Below are 17,374 nucleotides of genomic sequence, written 5' to 3'. Positions count from 1 at the left end.
TGAAGGAATAAGGAGAGGCAAGATCTTAAGCTTGGGGATGAACAAGGCACCCCAAGGTAATATTCAAGGAATACTCGAGCGTCTAAGCTTGGGGATGCCCCGGAAGGCTTCCCCTCTTTCGTCTACAATCTATCGGTAATTTTACTCGGAGCTATATTTTTATTCGTCACATGATATGTGCAAATGCTTGGAGCGTCTTTTGTGTTTATTTTTCCTTTTTCTTTTATGCACCATGATGGTATGATATAGTCCTTGGTTGATTTATAGAATCCTCTTTGCACTTCACTTATATCATTTGAGTATGGCTTTATAGAATGCTTCATGTGCTTCACTTTTAGCATTTGAAGTTTGGATTGCGTGTTTCCCTACACATAGAAAACAACCATTTGTAGAATGCTCTTTTGCTTCACTTATATTTGTTAGACCAGGCATATCTTTTGTAGAAAGAATTAAACTCTCATGCTTCACTTATACCTATTTAGAGAGTTAACACGAGTTGGTCATTCACATGGTTAGTCATAAAATCCTACATAAAACTTGTAGATCACTGAATATTATATGTTTGATTCCTTGCAATAGTTTTGCGACATGAAGATGTGATATTAGAGTCATGCTAGTGAGTAATTGTGCATTCATAGAAATACTTGTGTTAAGGTTTGTGATTCCCATAGCATGCACGTATGGTGAACCGTTATGTGACGAGGTCGGAGCATGATTTATTTATTGATTGTCATCCTTTGTGTGGAAGTCGGGATCGCGCGATGGTTAACTCCTACCAACCCTTCCCCTAGGAGCATGTGTGAAGTACCTTGTTTCGATGACTAATAGACGATTGCAATAAGTATGCGAGTTCTTAATGACTAATGTTGAGTCCATGGATTATACGCACTCTCACCCTTCCACCATTGCTAGCCTCTCTAGTACCGTGCAACTTTCGCCGGTGCATTACACCCACCATATACCCTTCCACAAAACAGCCACCATACCTACCTATTATCGCATTTCCATAGCCATTCCGAGATATATTGCCATACAACTTCCATCATTCCGTTTATTATGAAACGCACCATCATTGTCATATTGCTTTGCATGATCGTAAGATTGCTAGCATGATGTTTTCATGGCTTGTCTTTTTTTGATGTCATTGCTACGCTACATCATTGCACATCCCGGTACACCACCGAAGGCATTCATATAGAGTCATATTTTGTTCTAAATATCGAGTTGTAAGTAAATAAAAGTGTGATGATCATCATTATTAGAGCATTGTCCCATGTGAGGAAGTAATAAAAGAGGCCAATGAAGCCCAAATAAAAAAAAGAGGCCAAAGAAGCCCACCAAAAAAAAGAGAGAGAAAAGAGAGAAGAGACAATTGTCACGCCCAAGATGCGACCCTATCCTCAATTTGGCACGAAGGCCTCGTCAGGGATAGAAGCGCATCTCGTCGTGTCGCAAGAATGGATATCGTTACAAGTACATGTGCGGAAAAGAAGAGATATATATATATAGAATTGGCTTACACTCGCCACAAGCTACATCAGAGTCACATCAGTACATTACTTAATCATCATGAATAAGAGCAGGGTCCGGCTATGGACGAAAACAAACGAGAAAAGAAGAATGACGTCCATCCTTGCTATCCCAGGCTGCCGGCCTGGAACCCATCCTAGATCGATGACGAAGAAGAAGAAGAAGCAACTCCAAATGAACAATCAACGCGCTCGCTTCACGTAACCTTTACCTGCACCTGCAACTTGTGTTGTAGTAATCTGTGAGCCACAGGGGACTCAGCAATCTCATTTCCAAAGGTATCAAGACTAGCAAAGATCAATGGGTGAGGCATGGTTAAGTGGTGAGGTTGCTGCAGCGGCTAAGCATATATTTGGTGGCTAACTTACGAGTACAAGAATAAAGAGGGGGGTGATCTGCGCATATCGGACGAGTCTACTGGTGATCAAATGAATGATCCTGAACACCTACCTATGTGAGACATAACCCCACCGTGTCCTCGATCGAAGAATGAACTCACGAAAGAAACAGCCACGGTTACGCACATAGTTGGCATGTTTTAATTAAGTTAACTTCAAGTTATCTAGAACCAGTGTTAAACAAAGTTTCCACGTTGCCACATAACCGCGGGCACGGCTTTCCGAAAGATTTAACCCTGCAGGGGTGCTCCAACTAGTCCATTACAAATTACCACAAGCCACATAGAAATCCTCGATCACGACACTCGTGATCCCGTCGGATTCCTTAGTGGAAAACCTCAACTCTGAGATTACCCGAAGCATCACCCGAATCCCGATGCACAAGATATCTCGTCAAAGGTAAAACTAAACCAGCAAGGCCACCCGACGTGTCAACGATCCTTATAGGAGCCGCGTATCTCGTTCTCAGGACACGATGGATAAGCACAGCGTACGGTGGCCTGATAGAAATCTCCCAAGTTGCCCTGGGTTGGCCCCGCAAACGGCTCTAGTTTTGGACCAGCAACATCAACATTGGCCCCCCTGTATTATGTAGAATTACTTCTCGGGTAGCGCTAACTCCCTATGCATTTCAAATTAACAGAATTATTATGTTGGGCAAATGTAGTACCAATGTTGGGCTTGCGAGAACAGCTTTAATCTAAAATGAATTATCAAGGGGGTCCCCATAACAACCCCGATCGTGTTAGGAGCGCTCAGTTATGGAACATAACATCGGTAGGCGAAACTAAGGGGGCAAAGGTGGAACAAAACACCAGGCTAGAAAGGCCGAGCCTTCCACCTTTTACCAAGTATATAGGTGCATTAAATTAAATAGCATTAATATGGTGATATAACAAGGAACCCATGTTTTCACATGGAAGCAATGCACCTGCAACTAGCAACGCTAACAACATGGTTAAGCAAGCAGTAACATAGCCAATCAGTGGTTTGCTAGGTTGAACAGGTTGAAGGTTTTCATGGCATGGTTGAGAGGCTGATATTTAACATGTGGTAGGCAACGAGACAAAATCGATAGAAGCGGTAAAACTAGCATGGCAATGATAGTAATGGTATCTGGGGAATTGTTCATGTTGCCTGAGATCCCGCTTGGAAGAAGAATGCCTCCGTGAAGCAGACGAGCCGACGTAGTCGGTCGGGTCCTCACTTTTTGATACGCTTGCGGAACTCTATCAAGACAGAGGAAACCGGAAACACAAATCAACACACGATATTCACCACACGATGCACAACACAAATGATGCATGAGCAGCTGCACACATGCAAGACACGGCATGACAATTCACGACAATGAAACACTACACATTAAGTGAAGTTCAATATGCAACGAGTTGCATATTGACGAAACTCCACATACGAGTTATTTAGTTCTATCCCGATTAGGTACTCGGCAATATTAATTGTGGTTAAACATGGAAAGAGGTGAAGCGTAATTAAACTACCTATCTAGGCATTTTAAATGAGGTCGGAAATGACATATAGCATCTCCGAGACGACCTCACATGTTAATTTACAATTCTGTCCAGATCTTAACTAACTCTTTTAATTACTTGTGAAATAGCAAAACAAATAGGTTCACGTGATTCCACGCGTCGTTATAAGCAATTTACACATAGAGATCATCTCCAACGGAGCTACGGATCAAAAGATACGGACACCGCAAGATATGATGGCATGAATGCAATATGTGTGCAACGATGGTCACGAGCACTTGAAAACATACAACCAACAAGATAAAACGAAACTACACGAGATTCTAAGCAAGTTTCATGTAGGACACGATCAAATCGGAGCTACGGTTCAACAACTACGAGCAAAACAAGATATCACTACAATCTGCCAAAATCAGCCACATAGCATTTTCTACGCCCCACAACTTCGAGCTACATAACTCAAGTATAATCCACCAAGGCATGACACGAAAGAGGGATAGAAGCACTACAACAAACAACTAACAGCAACTAGCATGGCATCCTGGAACACTAGGGAAAGAAGTCACAAAATGGCATCTCACACACTATTTCAGACTTAGTGAAAATAACACTTCATGAAAGTGCACTTTTCGATCTGAAGCCATATTGACAGAAACAAAACCAATAGCTACAGGACTCCAAATGGCATGAAAAATCACAACATGCTAGAGAATCACAAGGTCTACAACTAACTCCATTGCACCAACCTCAGAAGAGCTACATATCACAAGATAGAAGCAAAACAAAACAGCAACAAACTATAACAGATTCCAGACATAGAAATATTTCAGCATCTCTAAAACATCACTATTTCTAGCAACTTGAGAGCATGCAAACCACACCTAAACATGCATTTCTATTGCAACCAAAAATACCAGAGGCTAGAGTAAACATCAAAGAACAACTCTCTAGTTGACAACTTCTTCAAACGAAGCACGGAATAAATCCTACGAAATAGACAAGAGGGCAACATGGCAAAATATCGCGCGAACTAACTTGCTCTAATGCTAAAAATAATTGCACAGAAAAATCCATATTTCTATCCCGAAAACATATAAGACATGTGGGGTTGCAATACAAAAATAACGCCACACATAAATGCGAGATAATGTCCTAAACACGGGAAATAGACTAGCGGCAAATCCCTACACGCAAAAATACCAATGACCGCTCTAAAATATATGGCAAGTGGTTTCTAAAACATGAACATTTCTCCTACGGCATACGAGCAATCCGGTCTTGCGTGAAAAAATAAATACGGGACGAAAACATTATTGACAGCAGACGATACTAGGCATACGTCATGCTAAACGACGTCAAACAAATATGCAAGTTGCAAATTCGGATTCTACGCGAAATTCTACACCGAAACCATATACAACTCATCGCGATCCAACTAACTAAATAAAAGTTATGGACGTTTTATTATTTAGCTAATTCCTGGAAATAATATATTCTCAGAAAATCCTAAGCTAAATGGGTCGGATCTACTACTAGGTCTGACACAACTAGCACAACAAAAATAAAATAAAAACAAAGCAAAGGCGCAGGGGGGTGCTTACCCTGGCCACTTGGGCCGGCCTGGTGGAGAGCTCGGCCTGGTCGGTGGGCCTTGGGGAGGAGCTGGGCCGGCGGCCTGGCCTGGCTCCTTCTGGCAGCCGCTGGCGTTGGGCCTCGCGCAGCCAACGCGGGGCCGGGGGGGGGGGGGGGCTGCTGGCCCCGTCGTTCTCCCGTTCCCTGGCTCGAGGCGAGGGCGGAACGACACGGCAGGACGTGGCGCAGCAACAGGTGCCGGCGGCCAAGGCATGCCAGATCCCGGCGACGGGGGCAAGGAGAGGCCGGATCCCGGCGGCCAAGGGCGGATACGGACCTCGAGGATCCGTTCCCGGTGGGAGGGGGTGGAGCACATGGCGGCGGCTCTACAGGTCTCGGCCGATGGGGAAACAAGCAGCACGGACTGGTGGGGTTCCGGCGAGCGGCGGCTGGAGGCGGGGCCGACGGGGAAGCTTGGGGCAGCGAATGGCGGCGAGGAAGGCAGTGGCTCGGGGGAGCTCGGGCAGGGAGGCCATGGACGCTCGGGCTGCGGGAGGTGCTGTGGCGTGGAGGATGCGGCACTGCGGACACCCGGACGTGTCCGGTTTGACCGCGGACATGTCCGGTAGGTGGGGATTTGGGCGAATGTGAGCCCCAGATATCAGATCCGAAGGCTGAGAAAGGCTATGGAGTTTAGGGCTGCGGGATTTGAAGGGTGTGGGCTAGCAGGTGTAGTTTTTGAGGGGGTGGCTGCAAAAATGGCTAGGGGAAACCCTAGTGAAGTGAGAGGGGGCTCCTAGGGGGGTGATACTTATATAGGGTTGTCTCTGGTGGGGTGGACCTCGTCCGTCCGATTGCGATCCGACGACCATGAACGGAGGAAGTGGCTAGGTGGCACTACTGACCTGTGTAGATGGGCTATGTTGGGATGAGAGGGAAATGGGCGACCCGACAACGATATTTTAAAACACCGACAGATGTCCGACGATAGGCCGAATACGGCGCCGCTATGCTCGACCATTCGGGTACCACACGGACAACGATTGCGACTAAACTTGACAGGTGGCCTACCTATATTAAAATAAGACCGCGCGTCAAATCTCAACCCAATCAGAGAAAGTTTTACGCACACTTTTTAAAACAAGATTTGACGATGCCGCGGGCGCGTGCGTGTGCGGCCATGCTCAGAACGGACAACGACGAGAACCGGCAACTAACAACGGATGCAAGTTTTGAAAACTGGCGGCAACGGAATGCCGATGCAATGTTGATGATGCGCATGATGCGATGATGATGGGACGAAAGAAAATAGACACACGATGAAAATGGAATAAAGGGGGAATCTTCTGGAACGTCGGCATCGGGTTGTCACAACTCTCCTACACTACAAGAGGATCTCGCCCCAAGATCCAAGAATGAAAGGGAGAGAGGATGAGAAAGAACAAGAGGTAAAAACTTAGTTGCTTCTTTGACAAACGAGTGAAACCAACGGTCCTTCAAAGTAGCAAAGCGATGAGGAATGATAAGAGAAAAAAGCAAGAATTCACGGAAAATTTCGGCAGCACTTCGGTAGGAAAATGGGACAAAAAAATTCGATAAGATGGGAGAAATAGACAATTTTCACAACCAACAACTAAATATAATAAGGAAACACCATGATCTTGATAGAACAAGATGATAGACCCAAACGAGCAACATCACAATGCCTCCGGAACAATAGAATAGGAACTAGCTCATACGGAAGAAGAGAATGAAAAGAGAATAACAACTACTAACTCCAATGAACTTGGCAAGCATCCTTGCAAGAAGAATTGAACGGAGTTGTTGGAAAAACAACAACGAAAAGAACAAGATAGTAGTGGGCTTTTGGAAACCTTTTCAAATTAATGAAGTGACAACCAGCCACTAACAGAAACAAGGATTGATTGGGAGAAACAAGATATGAGCAATTTCTGACACCAAGAGGATACATTGAGAACTTGGATTAATGACAAGCACCATGATAGCAACAATCCATAGGAAAAGCTTTAAGTGAAATCCAAACCATATAGCTCAATGAAGAAATCATGAGTTGAAATATCTCATGATCATAGAATTGGTGGATTTAATTATGTCATTCTTGAAAGGAAAACTCTTCGAGGCTCCTACACTAACAAGAATGCTATAATACCACCTCAAAGGATAAAGGAAGAACAAATGCACTGGAGATGCAAGAGAAAGAATATTTGAGGTAATCCAACAGAATCTTGAAGAACACTTGAGAATGACTTGATATCATGAGCCACTCCGGAAGAAGAATTGAAATCACTATGAACAAGAATAAGAATTATGTTATGCTTATCCTTCATCAAGTTTAATTGATGACAAGCAACGGATTTAGCATACAACTTATTATTCTAGAAAAGATAGAGGAGATATATGAGCACAAACTAGAAGAAATGTTGCAAGAAACACCGGTGAGAATTGAAATGAATGTGGCAACCATGAATGACTGTCGATACAAGAGAATGAAGAGATCATGATCCACCTGAAATAAAACTAGAACAAGGCACCGGATAAACGAGAGACGAATGAAGAGACAACAATGGAGAAGAATTGAGGATGAAAGCTGAAAGCTGAGAATGAAGATTCTTCTGAAATGGTGGCCTTCAGAGGATCGAGAATGAAAACAACTCAGAAAAGCACCGAATAGCAAGAAATGAATCACTCATGATTGAAAAAAATAAGATGACGACACCAAGCTGAAATGATGAATCTCCAAGAGAATGGACAAAGATTTGAGAGAAACACTCCTTCGAATTTGCAAGCTGAGAATGATGACGAGCAACAACACCAAGAATAGCTGCGACACTCCGGAATAAAGAAGAATGAATGGTTGAGCCAAATACGAGAAATAATTCAAATAAATCTTGAAGAAGTAATATGACTGATGGAAATCATACTTATGTCATAGTTGAAATAATTAGAGAACTCCGGGAAAAGATTACAAGAGCCAGATAAGATCCTGGGAAAGAACCTGTGGGTTATGGGCCCACTTAAAGAAATCACCGTTGAAACTACTGCTAACAAGGCAAGATACTGCACCGGTAGAAATGAAAAACTTGATGAGGTTAGCACCCTAAAATAAATGAAAGAATTGAAAACAAGAATTTTTGAGATAACTTCAACGCTCCGGATAGAATAGAGATAAATGACAACAGAAGACTTGATAAGAATCTCCAACACAGGAAAGAATTTAAAGGATGAAAATGATATACTGAACACGGATAATTAAATTGAATTCACCGAAAAAGATAACAAGATTGAATAAAGATGAACACGAAGCTCCTGAGAACCTTCACAATGAATCACCGGATGAGACATGGAAGAAAATATAGCGGAAGCACAAGAAAGAACACTCTTGGATGAAAATTGAATCAGTGAGAAAAAGGGTGGGAGGGCGGGAAAAACAAAGACAACTTGGGGCAGATGAGAGAAAACTCCGGAAAGAATTGAGAGAACGACCTGCAAAGATTGGAGAGGATTCAATTCAGTTGAAGAGAAGCACACCGGTTGGAAAAAAAATTAACATGACGACTCCGGTTGACAAGAATTGATATGACAACCTGATTGAACAAAAGAATTTGCATTCAGATAAAAATTATGAGAACACCTCTTGGAAAGATCTGAAATCACCGTTGACATCGAAGCAACTTGAGTTACCATATTCCAACAACACAAGGGGTGCGGCTTATGAAACAAGCCAGAACAAACTCATGAGAAAGATTTCCGTTCGATATTTTCGTGGACAGGATCGCACGGGCTCGATCCTTACAGTAGCCATCAAGTGCAAGGCAGTGCACCCGCCATTCGAAGCGTCCCCGAGTCGTAGCAAGCTACAAGGATTCTTTAAGACACAACGAGAACCGCTGTAAGTCGACCGTCAACAAACGAATCCACTAGATGTCGAACCCCAACCTAACATCATGCAGTTGTTGGAAGATTGTCCTATAAGCAACTACTTGAATTCCCACCTAAGAATTCCCGAAATTATCTGGTCATGCAATCTGGTACACGGATACAAGGAGTAATATCACACAACTCCTATACTAAACCGTCACCTGTATCACATCCGTCAACACACGACCAGAATCTGAGACCTTCATCTACTACAGACCCTCGTGATCACAACGATACTAAGTATGGCAGTACTTCCGAACAATCTGCACCATTATTGGGGACATCGGGGTTATATCTCCACTACTAGTATCGAAGAAATTACGAACATCCTTCGTTCTGAGATACTAAAAAATCTGAATGATAACGATGTGCTCAATAATTCCCTCGAGCTCAACTCCCTCGAAGAGAATCAAGTCAGACAGGAGGCACCAAGACACAACTCCGTCACATCGGTATCATATAGATTCCAAAAATATCCGCGTGATCCTAAAAAATTGAGTGAGAAGAGGAGTAGAATAAATTATTACGTCAAGATTCCTCACCAGAGCATAGAATAGGAGAAAAAAGAATCCTACTCTCCGATATATAACTAGACTCAAAGCAGTTTTTCACTAGACTCGACTCGGCCAAGTTCGATCAATCAAGGGGGCTTCTAGGTCGGTACTGCTCTGATACCAACTTTTCATGCCCAAGATGCGACCCTATCCTCAATTTGGCACGAAGGCCTCGTCAGGGATAGAAGCACATCTCATCGTGTCGCAAGAATGGATATCGTTACAAGTACATGTACTGAAAAGAAGATATATATATATATATATATATATATATAGAATTGGCTTACACTCGCCACAAGCTACATCAGAGTCACATTAGTACATTACATAATCATCATGAATAAGAGCAGGGTCCGGCTACGGACGAAAACAAATGAGAAAAGAAGAACGACGTCCATCCTTGCTATCCCAGGCTGTCGGCCTGGAACCCATCCTAGATCGATGATGATGAAGAAGAAGAAGCAACTCCAAATGAACAATCAACGCGCTCGCGTCACGTAACCTTTACCTGCACCTGCAACTGGTGTTGTAGTAATCTGTGAGCCACAGGGGACTCAGCAATCTCATTTCCAAAGGTATCAAGACTAGCAAAGCTTAATGGGTGAGGTATGGTTAAGTGGTGAGGTTGCAGCAGTGGCTAAGCATATATTTGGTGGGTAACTTACGAGTAGAAGAATAAAGAGGGGGATGATCTACGCATAGCAGACGAGTCTACTGGTGATCAAATGAATGATCCTGAACACCTACCTATGTGAGACATAACCCCACCGTGTCCTCGAGCGGAGAATGAACTCACGAGAGAAAGAGTCACGGTTACGCACACAGTTGGCATGTTTTAATTAAGTTAACTTCAAGTTATCTAGAACCAGTGTTAAACAAAGTTTCCACGTTGCCACATAACCGCGGGCACGGCTTTTCGAAAGATTTAACCCTGCAGGGGTGCTCCAACTAGTCCATCACAAATTACCACAAGACGCATAGAAATCCTCGATCACGACACTCGCGATCCCGTCGGATTCCTTAGTGGAAAACCTCAACTCTGAGATTACCCGAAGCATCACCGGAATCCCGATGCACAAGATATCTCGTCAAAGGTAAAACTAAACCAGCAAGGCCACCCGACGTGTCGACGATCCCGATAGGAGCCGCGTATCTCGTACTCAGGACACGACGGATAAGCACAACTTACGGTGGCCTGATTGAAATCTCCCAAGTTTCCCCGGGTTGGCCCCGCAAACGGCTCTAGTTTTGGACCAGCACCATCAGCACTGGCCCCCTGTATTATGTAGAATTACTCCTCGGGTAGCGCGAACTCCGTATGCATTTCAAATTAACAGAATTATTATGTTGGGAAAATGAAGTACCAATGTTGGGCCTTGCGAGACCAGGTTTAATCTAAAAGGAATTATCAAGGGGGTCCCCATAACAACCCCGATCGTGTTAGGAGCGCGCAATTATGGAACATAACACCGGTAGCCGAAACTAAGGGGGCAAAGGTGGAACAAAACACCAGGCTAGAAAGGCCGAGCCTTCCACCTTTTACCAAGTATATAGGTGCATTAAATTAAATAGCATTAATATGGTGATATAACAAGGAACCCATGTTTTGACATGGAAGCAATGCACCTGCAACTAGCAACGCTAACAACATGGTTAAGCAAGCAGTAACATGGCAAATTAGTGGTTTGCTAGGTTGAACAGGTTGAAGGTTTTCATGGCATGGTTGAGAGGCTGATATTTAACATATGGTAGGCAACGAGACAAAATCGATACAAGCGGTAAAACTAGCATGGCAATGATAGTAATGGTATATAGGGAAATGGTCATCTTGCCTGCGCGTGCGTGTGCGGTCGGGCTTAGAATAGACAACGACGAGAACCGGGAACTAACAGCGGATGCAAGTTTTAAAAACTGGCGGCAACGGAATGCCGATGGAATGCTGATGATGCACATGATGCGATGATGATGCGACAAAAGAAAATAGACACACGACGAAAACGGAATAAAGGGGGAATCTTCTCGAACGTCGGCATCGGGCTGTCACAACAATCCTACTATCCTTTACCTCACTTGTGCTTCAAAGTAGCACCATGATCTTCATGATAGAGAGTCTCCTATGTTGTCACTTTCATATACTAGTGGGAAATTTTCATTATAGAACTTGGCTTGTATATTCCAATGATGGGCTTCCTCAAATTGCCCTAGGTCTTCATAAGCAAGCGAGTTGGATGCACACCCACTAGTTTCTTTTTGAACTTTCATACACTTATAGCTCTTGTGCATCTTTTGCATGGCAATCCCTACTCACTCACATTGATATCTATTGATGGGCATCTCCATAGCCCGTTGATACGCCTAGTTGATGTGGGACTATCTCTTCCTTTTTGTCTTCTCCACAACCACCATATTCTATTCCACCTATAGTGCTATGTCCATGGCTCACGCTCATGTATTGCATGAAAGTTGAAATTTTTTGAGAATACTAAAGTATGAAACAATTGCTTGGGTAAAACCGGGGTTGTGCATGATTTAAATACGTTGTGTGGGGAAGATGGAGCATAGCGAGACTATATGATTTTGTAGGGATAACTTTCTTTGGCCATGATATTTTGAGAAGACATGACTACTTTGTTAGTATGCTTGAAATATTATTGTCTTTATGTCAAATGATAGACTATTGATTCAAATCACTCGTGTTTTAGTATTCATGCCATGATTAGATTATATGATCATGATTATGCTAGGTAGCGTCCCACATCAAAAATTATATTTTTTATCATTTACCTACTCGAGGACGGGCAGGAATTAAGCTTGGCGATGCTGATACGTCTCCGTCGTATCTATAATTTTTGATTGTTTGATGCCAATATTCTACAACTTTCATATACTTTTTGCAACTTTTTATACTATTTTTGGGACTAACATATTGATCCAGTGCCTAGTGCCAGTTCCTATTTGTTGCATGCTTTTTGTTTCACAGATTATCCATACCAAACGAAGTCCAAACGCAATAAAAAACCTACGGAGATTTTTTTGGAATATTTATGATTTTTGGGAAGAAGAATCAACGTGAAACGATGCCCGAGGGGGTCACAAGCCCCCTAGCCGAAGCTTGGGGGTGGGGCCGCGCCTGGCAGGCTTGTGACCAATCCCTAAGGCGGTTGGGGTCCTTCTTTCGCGCAAGAAAGATAATATCCGGAAGAAAATCGTGTTAAAATTTCAGACCAATCGGAGTTACGGATCTCTGGGAATTTAAAAAACGGTGAAACCCAGAATCTGGGAGCGCAGAAACAGAAGGACACACAGAGAGAGATCCAATCTCGGAGGGGCTCAAGCCCCTCCACCGCCATGGAGACCATGGACCAGAGGGTAAACCCTTCTCCCATATAGGGAGGAGGTCAAGGAAGAAGAAGAGGAAGGGGGGCTCTCTCCCCTATCTCCCGGGACATCATCGTGTGAGGGCGATCTACACCAACACCTCCGTCATCTTAACCAACACCTCCATCACCTTCCCCCATCTATATTCAGCGGTCCACTCTGCCGCAACCCGCTGTACGCTCTACTTGAACATGGTGCTTTACGCTTCATATTATTATCCAATGATGTGTTGCCATCCTATGATGTCTGAGTAGATTTTTGTTGTCCTATCGGTGTTTGATGAATTGCTATGATTGGTTTAATTTGCTTGTGGTTATGTTGTTGTCCTTTGGTGCCCATCATATGAGCGCGCGCGTGGATCACACCATAGGGTTAGTAGTATGTTGATAGGACTATGTATTGGAGGGCAAGGGTGATAGAAGCTTCAACCTAGCATAGAAATTGATGCATATGGGATTGAAGGCAGACCAATATATCTTATTGCTATGGTTGGGTTTTACCTTAATGAACGTTAGTAGTTGCGGATGCTTGCTAATAGTTCCAATCATAAGTGCGTAGAATTCCAAGTAAGGGATGACATGCTAGCAGTGGCCTCTCCCACATAAAACTTGCTATTGGTCAAGTAACGTAGTCAATTGCTTAGGGACAATTCTGCAACTCCTACCACCACTTTTCCACACTCGTTAGACTAACGTAATTGTTTATTACCAGCCCCTACTTTTTATTTACGTGTTCTTTGTTTTCTTGCTAACCTATCCTTTCACACCTAGAAAGTACTTCTAGTTTCATACTTGTTCTAGGTAAAGCGAGCATGAAGTGTGCGTAGAGTTGTATCGGTGGTCGATAGAACTTGAGGGAATATTTATCCTACCTTTAGCTCCTCGTTGGGTTCGACACTCTTACTTATCGAGAAAGGCTACAATTGATCCCCTATACTTGTAGGTTATGAGGACCGAGAGGGGAGGGCCCTCCCCTTGGAGCGCACGGTATAAATTTGATTGTCACACCCTGTTTTTACCTCACTTCCATTGTAGTTTCAAAATCTCAGTTTATTAAAAATAAATAAAAACCAATGTTGTGAGTACCGTGATTGTCATTGTATGTTTGTATGCTTGAATGAGTGGATTCAAAAACCATATTTTCATACCATGATTATTCCCAAATATTCTTTTTCTTAGTTTTGACTTTTTCAAAACCTTGCCTTGGGTTGCACTACAAGTCCTTGATGACAAGGGAGTGCTCTTACCCAAAGATGGTGATCTGGTTTTAGAACTAATTTAACTCTTCAAATCATAAAATAATTATTTTACAAGTTATTTTCCTAATTTATATGCATGTCCATTTGTGAGGCCAGGAAGGATATTTCTATATGGAAAATTACTTTTCTACCTTAGAAAAATCTGAGAAAATTTGGAGATACTTAGAGGACATATATTTTCCATACATAAGATTTTCAACCCCTATTTATATTCAAAATATTAGAGCAAAACCTTGAAAACCTATTATGTCTGTTTTGATCTTTTGGAATATTTACAAAGGAAATATTTCGAATAAAATCCTAGAAAATTCCAGCAACCTTCCCAAGCTATATTTGGTGGCCACACCAAGTTTCACCTCATTCCAAGGTGGTTTGGTTCACTAAATAATCCTAAAACCCTTTGTGTCCACAACCAAGTTGAAACATCTCTACATTGCAAAGTTTATCCAAATGGGTTGAAACTTTGCAGGAGTGTTCAACACCCCAAATAAGGAGTCCGTGCCAAAAAAGGGATTTGTAGGAAGTAATGTACCCACATTTCCTTTGGAAGAGACAGATATGTCCATTTGGGGGTGATTTGAAGTTTACATAGCCAAACCTGACCAATGAAGCTCAAATTTGGTGGAGTATCCTATTTTTGCATCACACTTAATCCTGTTAACTCTCATCACCAGTGGTGAGGTGTTTCTATCCCAAACACCTGTCGAACACCTTCTGACATATTAGTAAATCAGTTCCTACCTCACTCCACACCCATGATCTTTCCTGCAAACTCTTTGACCAAGCAGCCAGCACCACTCCCGAACTGGAGGAGAGTGGCCCCTCCTTGAGTCCAAAGAGTAGAGCCAAAAGCCTCATCATAAGTTCTGGTTCAAAGCTGTCATCCCTCCTTTAATCACACCCCAAGGCCAACAGAGAGTCCCTCGGCTCTCAAATGGCTAGGCATCTCTAGACCCTGCCCCAGGACACCCCAAACACGACCAAGGCGCCCTAGAGCGTGCCAGCATGCCGTGGCATGCCAAAACTGCACTCAGGGCATGCTGCTGGGCGCACCCGAAGGAAAGGTGGCCAGCCTCGGCTGGTTCAAGCCTCCCCCCGTTGCCCATTTGTGTCCCTAAAAACCTCTGTGTATCAGGGCAGCCCTAGGGCCCCTCCTCCCTCGCTCTGTTGACCGGAGCGATGCAAGCCCGCGCGCTCCAGATCCGTCCAGAAGACTACGGCCATGCATGCACGTTCCTCCTTGCTCTCTCTCCCTCTCAGTGGGTCACAGGGGTCCTAAACCACGTCCGCATACCATGGTTTCGACCCCAAGCACTCACTGCCCCTCGTGCGAGCTGCGGTGAAACCACCGGCACCACCGGCTCGGTGCATCGTTGGGGGCCTATAAATAGGCCTTCCCCCTCATTCCAGCACCCCCATCCCACTCCTCCACAGTCTAAATTACACCCTAGACACTCCATTCGAGCACGGCGATATCCTGTGCTCGTGATCGACCGAGGCCCCACCGCTTCGGAGCTCCGTCGATCTCGGGCTATGGGCCAGCTCCGACGCTCCTATCACCTTCTCCGTGACCCTAGCAGTCTCAGGGAGCTTCCCTATCACCTCCTCGAGCAAATCCACGCCCGTTGCACCTAGTCCATCAACCTCCCGAATCGGCTCCGCCACAGCCACCTCGTTGTCGGTGAACCAGGGCCTCCCCGTCGACCCTCGACCACCAGCAAGTAGGCGATGGTGAGCTGGTTCCTTTTTTGCCATCATTTGGACTCGAGGATGTCGGTAACGTCGCTGGCGTGCCTCCCCTCCTCTCTGTCCAGAGGTGGAAGACGACCCCGACAGGTGGGGCACACCTGTCGATGGCTATTCTCTCTCCCCCTCTCTCCTTTCTGTCGCTGACCGCAGGGGCCCGCACGTCAGGTTTGAACCTGGCCGCGCGCGTGCTTGAGCTGGCTGGCTGGCTCGCTAGCTGGGCCGGACCAAGCCACACGCCGAGCCAGGCCTGAGCCTCTTTTCTTTTTTCTGTTTAATCTAGTTTTAAAGGATTTTATAAATTTTGTTATCCAATATATTTTTATTATTTTTCCACCACAATTCTTCTAAAAATGAGTAGAATTTAATAGAGCCCTTGCACAAATTTTTGGAACAAGTTTTCTGTATAGCAATAAATAAAAAGGGCTATTTTGAATATTTTAGCTTATGTTAAAATGATTTCTAAAATAATCCTTTCCCCAAAACCAGAGAAAAATATTTTTAAAATGATAATATGGATTTATCAGAATAGGTCAACATTTTTAAAGTGAGTTTGTGATCTATTTTTGAGTGAGCTACTTATTACTTCTTTATTTATTACGACGATGGAAACCCCGTTTGACGAAGGAGTTGGACTTGAAGACCCCGAAGACCTCAGATACTTAGCTGATCAAGGCAAGCAGCACATTGACCATGTTTGAGCATATATTATTTTGCATGCTAGTAGAGCAATTAGTCCCGTTGCATATGATCATAAGTATTCGGAAAATCATTGATATGATGTTACAGATGGCTCCCCCGGAGCACTTGCATTTTGAGCATGATCCTACCACCTATCACGATGACGCTGATATCATGTTGAAAAGTAGAGCTAAGCATAGTAGAAGCATGAGCATGATGATGGTATAAATCAAAGGTTTATGAAAACCCCATCGGGTGCGACTAATGCCCGAGGGTGATGATGAGATAGGTGGCCACTTTTGGAGAAGTGGTGCACCGGGTATATTTTGGTGTGAGTGGTTTCAGAAATGGGATTATATTTATGATGTGTCGACCTTCCCAACCTTACATGTGCGACCACGTTACCCCTTTATGGGATGGGGCTTTATTGATTACTTTGGTCAGTGCTAGCAAAGAGCCACATTACTAGTGCTGGGAGTGATGTGTGGTCACTATAGTGACGGGGTCGTGCCAGTTAGGGCGACTATGCCGTTTTTACGTGTTCCGGGCACACCGTTGGTCCACGCATGGATGATACTGTCGAGAGTCGGTGCTCGTAAGATGTAAATCATGTGGGCTGGGTACCAATCGAGTGGACCTCTTTGTCTAGCATCGTCAGGGGAAAGGCCTTGATCGGGTACTTACCTTGGGTATGTTATGTACCGCGAGTCCTGGATGACACAGAAGTTTCTCAGATCTCGTGGGTACAACGTACAACCTCTACTGAGTGTAAAACTATTCGAATAGCCGTGTCCACGGTCAAGGACAATTGGGTGGCGCTGCTTA

Source organism: Hordeum vulgare, chromosome 1H, assembly GCF_904849725.1.
Source record: "Hordeum vulgare subsp. vulgare chromosome 1H, MorexV3_pseudomolecules_assembly, whole genome shotgun sequence".
Lineage (NCBI taxonomy): Eukaryota > Viridiplantae > Streptophyta > Magnoliopsida > Poales > Poaceae > Hordeum > Hordeum vulgare.
The sequence above is the reverse complement of the archived record's forward strand: the minus strand, read 5'-3'. Positions refer to the sequence as shown.